Consider the following 6,108-nt stretch of genomic DNA (forward strand, 5'->3'; position numbering starts at 1 on the left):
TGCTATTAGAAGGGCAAATACGAGTGAAGCGTGCACAATTGTACAATTTTACCCTATTTAGGGTTTTAGGCTCAAAGGAACGTGCATATGACAATTTGAGTCTCCCTCAGTTGCCTAAAAGCTGAATCGAAATGTGTCCATGCTACATGTACAATACATTAAATTACATCTAGATACGTGTATTTATAGTTAGCCCACGTCCTACGACGGTGGTACTAAAATCCTCCAAGTGAAGCCCGTCGTACACGATTATTTAGGTTTTAAGTCATTAAGTATCATGTAAAGACAGAATACGAATCAAATTCACCAACATTTTTTTTTCAGTAACGTTTCGACCCCTTCTAAGCACGTCATAGGTTTTAACAGTAAAATCCATGATTTATATTTTGCTTTTGTGAAATTTATCTAAGAGATATGGACTTTATTTAAACTTGGTTGATAATATTTAGAAGGAAATCACATGTTCGTGAAATGCTAGCTATACTTGAATGCAAAACCAGGATTTTCCAATTTTGAGAGAGCGCGTTCGTTAATACAAAGTCATAGCGAAATGTGTATACTTATTTTATTATCACTGGATAGAAGATACCCATATTTATTACTTGCACCAAGTTTAACAGTATGGCGTTTAATATTTATAGTACAACTCTTGGACTGTGGCAAATACCACTCACCCAACCCACCCCTCCCTATTTATAGTAGGTCGTATTACAAAATATGCTCAATAGAACGAAGGGCGATAGAATGTACATCTGGATATTTACAATATAATAATAATATAGCAAAATAACTTCCTGACTCTTACTTTACTTTTTGTGTATCCATTCGCTTTGTGCAATTATTTAGACCCAACCCACTTTACCATCTTTTGGGAGCAAGATGCTGTTGCTTTTATCTTGCTAAAGAGTGCACGTGCTAGTAACCTCTCCTCTCCTGTGTTTTCTCGCCTTATGTGCCGGTTACATTCGCTTAATCCTCATGCTTTATATTATTGTTTATTGGTTACTCTATAATGTGCAATTAACACCCAGCCCAACTTACCATTCAATGGGAGCAAGATGCTGTTGCCTTTTATCTTGCGGAGAGTGCACGTGCTAGTAACCTCTCCTCTCCTGGGTTATTTCTCGCCTCAAGTGCCGGTCACATTTCGCTTAAATTTCATACTTTGTATTATTGTTTATTTGTTACTTTATAATGTGCAATTAATAACACCCAGCCCAACTTACCATTCAATGGGAGCAAGATGCTGTTGATCTTCGCTGAGAGTGCAAGTGCTGGTAACCTCTCCTCTCCCTGGTTATCACGTGTTTTTTTTTTTCATGTGCCGGTCACATCACCAATTATGTTTTATATGATATCTTATTTTGTATTTTACTTTGTATATTTCATAATACTTGCTACTTATGAACATTTGCCTATACTTATTTGCTTTCTATATTATCATGTTATAGTAATATTATTGCATTTTGTGTATAATAATCATGTTGTATTTTGTGTAAGTTTAAGTTATATTTGGTAGTTTATAAGGTTTTGCATTTTCTCTGTAAAGCGCCTTGAGGCTTTTCTGCATAGGGCGCTATATTAAATCTTTGTTTATTATTATTATTATTATTATTATTACTTAATTGCCATAACCATATGTTGAGGTTTAGTCGGAGAAAGTCAATTTTTGTACAATTTGGGCCATTGCAGAAGGAGTATGTTCTGGTCAGATACAAGCAAACAAACATAGAAACTTAAGTCCAGAAAATTTTAAGTCCAGAAAATACGTTTAAATCACACAGGAACTTTTATTTGTACAATGAGGATCGCGAGACGTTAGTAAAAAGTCATCATATTCAATAAGAATTCTTTACTTGGGACTGCTAAATGTAATTAGCTGTTTTTTACTTTCTTAAGCTATATGTAAAACTTTAATAATGTAGAATTAAACACAAAAACAAAAAATCCAAAATGAATGTGCAACGCCCCCACTATCACGTCTTGTTAAGCCTTTACCTGAAGGTTTCTTTTATCAGAAATCTTTAAATTCCATGTGGCGGCGCTATGATGTTTTTCCAGGGTAGTGGAAAGTGACGTAGACACTGGAAAGTTAACATTTAATGATAATGGAATATTACACGGAATATCCTCTCTAATTCATGCTTGTGTCTTTAGTGCTGCTGGACCCGTCCACCCGACCACGAGACGTTTTCTGCTTTAGGAAAACCTTCACCTGAAACATGGAATCATTAACAAATCAACTAATACTTAGGATGAAAACAGTCACATGGGATATGTTAGGTTTTTTACCAGTTTCAGAAACAATGTGAATTCTATAATTTTGAAGTTTTGAAGATATATTAAAGTAGTTAGATCCTTTGTTCTGTGCAATATTCTTGTAATACACTTTGTATTGATGATGCATTTCTACTACAAATGAATTGAATGCAAATAACAAGTCGTCTAGTTCCGTTTCCCTCTCTTTACCTCTTTTTCTTTGTACTTTTGCCTCTTTTTCCACTTTGTTCTTTTTTCTCTCCCTCATTTCCTCTACATATATCTTAGCAATACTATTCCATGTATAATTTATGTGAAATTGAATTAAATACTTACATCATCATCCAGAAGGCACTGTGTGATGAAGATGAATACCCCCTGAAAAGTAATTTGAACCAAATGTAACAATAATATATCTTATTCGGCACATGTTCAATAATTATTTCTAAAATATTATTAAAAACTCACAATTAACATTTATTTTTGATGTTTAATTTCAAATCGTTTAGCGGACATAATTACTGCGCATTTCGAGTAAGCGGTATGACGTCTCAGGTCTACTCGCAAAGGCTTATGTGATTTACCGAAAAGGTCAATTAACTCAGCCCCTCATCATTTTACCTAACAACCGTCTAGTTTAGTTTATAATATACTGCAAACAAAATATAACCCAGCCTCTCAGATGCATCAATATGCTAAGTCCTACCTGCAGCCCATTGCTGATATTAAAGAGATAAGAAAACACAACACCAGCTATCGGATCAAGTTGTAGCACTCCAAAGATCCAAGTCACACCCAACAGAGGAGTGAGTATCACCATGGCCCGCACGCTGGCCCTGTGTACAGTTGGGTAAAAAGACTCATGAATGCTGGGATAGTAGTAACATTCCAAAGCTGCTATTAAACTTGGGTTGCAAAAGTCATGCTAAAGGATAATTTTTTACCATGTGTGTTTGAATGCAAAATCTCATAATCGCCTCCTATATAAAAGCTACCAGATTTTAAAATAACATTTGGCAGGTGTTAATATTTGAACACTTGAAACATGTTAAGACTGTGTACAGAATTATTGGTCACTATGCGGGCTCACGATGCACCATAACAATTCCCCAAAGCAGGTTGTCCGATGTTATGCATTTTGGCAGCCACTTTGAAATTTCAAGGTCAAGGCGGCCATTTTTAAGTTGTTCCGTTGAATTTGCCAGAAATATGTCAAAAAACAAATAACTAGACACGAAATTCATTTAAATTGGCAAATCTAAAGCGTGTTAGTAAAATGCACCCAGCCGAAAAGGCATTGGCCTTTGTCACATTTTTGGCCGCAGCGTCGTAACTAAAGGTCGCAGATAGGGCAGGCTATACATTTGTGGGTGCATTATGACGAAGCGAGTAATTTGGTATATATTTTAAAAGCATTAAGATATTTTATAATTTTGACCCCTGTTTGACCTTGATTGACCCCCTACCAAAATGCCCGACACTTTGGAGAGGGCAGTCCAGGCCAAATCTGTTCAGTTCCCTTCAGGCATGCCAAAACACTTTCAGATATTTGTTTCAAAGATTTGGTCGCATGATAAATCATGATTGAATCCATAATTACAGGATGCGCTTCACAGCATCAGAAATTGCACTGTTTCTTACTGGGTTCCGCTATGACGTTAACTAAGGCCAAAACATTATCATGTCTCAATGCCCATGGCAGTTTCAAACACGAGTGTGGAATGAGGATTTTTTAGATTACTTTTAAAGATGGTTTTATAATTAAATGTTGAATTAAGATGTCATTTTTAAATTCTCAAAAGAACTTTACACAACTGAAGTACAAATGTCATTTGTTTTATACCTAAACATTGTGAGCATCGAATCAAGTAACTTTTCTTCCATAATTTGTCACATAATTTCATAAAAATAAAAAAAATAAAGAAAGAAAAAAATAAATAAATAAATAAATAAATAAATAAATAAATAAATAAATAAATAAATAAATAAATAAATAAATAAATGAATAAATACATAAATACATTTGCTGTTTCAGCTGACATTGACGCGCTAAGAAAAACGAACACGCGAGTGGGCTTTGAGACATAACATCTTTCAGCCTAAGTGTGTTTCCTTGCCAATGGGTATATGCGCTAAGGCTATAAAAGCTAACGAACTGATACTTTACTTACTTAACGCGATCTACTTCCGATTTATCTTGGTTAGTTTTCAGACTCAAGAACTTGCGAAGGATGAGAGCTAAGAATATCAAGTTCACCTGCAAACAATTAATGTAATAATTAATTACATTGACACTATTATTTTAAGCTTCAATCGAATCAATGTTACATAATCTACGACCAAGATTTGAAAACATTTAGTTCTTTTTTGTGCTTTACATTGACAGGTTTCATTACACTTTTTGAGTGAGATTTATTTAAAATCAGTTTAAATTCATCGGATACCATCAAATAATCTTTTTGTACATTTACATACCACAATGATGAGTAATGCCGGTGCGTAAAATGCATAAATCAGCCCATTTGTTATCGGCAGCCAGCATCTAAAATGTTAATAGGATGTGTTAATAAAGACTAATACTAATAAGTAATCACATTGATAATATTAGTAATGATTAGTGTAATATAGTGGTACTATATTTAAGAAATAAAGGGTAATGTATTATCCTTTACACGAAAATAATGTGTCGAGGCAGTAAAACGTAAATAATGGGTGAGGCGCAGCCGAACCCATTATTTAAACGTTTTACTGCCGAGGGCACATTATTTGCGTGTAAAGGATAATGCTGCACCCTTTATTTCTATTCTATTACCACAAAATAGTGCGATTTAAAGAGAAAATATCACATTTTTTCCCAAATTAATTTTCAAGTTGTTTACCTCAAGGTGGAGCGCCTACGCGTAGCCAAAGCGTAAGTGATAGAATGCATAACGTTTTGCGTAGAATGCATAACGACGCTAATATACTGCATCGCCCTTTGCTGTGCGCTCTGATGCGAGAAGAACATAAAGTTCGTTGCCCTGGTCACTTCAATGCTAATTAATGGTCTTTCACGTGACGCGTTTCAACAAATCACAGTGCGCGATTTTGAATAATGGGTCGTGGGGGTAATAGAATTAAGTATAGTTGTACTCACGCTCCTATTTCCGGATCCGCATATTTGGAAATCCCTACCCCTAAAGTAGTGAATGCAATAACTGCCGGTAAACCTGTAGCATATTGAGTCTGGAAAAAATGTACGAAAAGTACATTATTAAAAACTGTTGAGGGATTTTCTTATGTACCACACACTTGAAGTAAAGCTCTAACCGATGAATGAAAATATGGTCTATCCAAATGATGTTGACCTATTTAGGGCATCCGAAAACAGAATCAAATACACATTGCTGCCTACAAAAATGGGCACAAAGCACTGACATATTTTGCCATGTTTTGATTATGCTTATTGTTGCTTTTCTTTTCTTTCTTTCTTTTTTCTGTTTTCGTAGTTCCTCCATTTTACTCAAGACATGCTAAGAAAGGAAGTATCAGTGAATATGTATAATTACCCCAAGCCATAGGCATCGAGATCTGCAGTTTCATCTTCAAGCTGATGTTCGGGTTGATTTGTAAGAAAAGGTGCAATCCTTCTATCAACATCCATAATTATGAACACAACCAACCACAGGTAATGAAGAATTACAGTCACGGCGATGCATGCCATCTGAAAAAAATAAATGTTTGAATAATCTATAAGTGTCGGGGTTAAATATTACATTAAGCAACTCTTCCTATACCTTTACCTTAGCACAGCAGCCGAATTTGTTAATCCGTGTAGTGCGCATTTACGCGTGACGAGTATTCGTCATG

The 6,108-nt window shown here is 35.1% G+C and overlaps 1 long non-coding RNA gene across 1 annotated transcript; it reads right to left on the reverse strand.

Moving 5' to 3' along the window:
• Positions 1 to 2,120: 2,120 nt before the first annotated feature.
• Positions 2,121 to 2,979, reverse strand: LOC140162349 (uncharacterized). The gene is made up of 3 exons (XR_011860248.1): positions 2,966 to 2,979; positions 2,596 to 2,637; positions 2,121 to 2,215 (listed from the first exon to the last, which is right to left on the reverse strand). It is a non-coding gene; the product is annotated as an uncharacterized lncRNA (long non-coding RNA).
• Positions 2,980 to 6,108: the final 3,129 nt, after the last annotated feature.

This window comes from Amphiura filiformis, chromosome 10 (assembly GCF_039555335.1).
Source record: "Amphiura filiformis chromosome 10, Afil_fr2py, whole genome shotgun sequence".
Lineage (NCBI taxonomy): Eukaryota > Metazoa > Echinodermata > Ophiuroidea > Amphilepidida > Amphiuridae > Amphiura > Amphiura filiformis.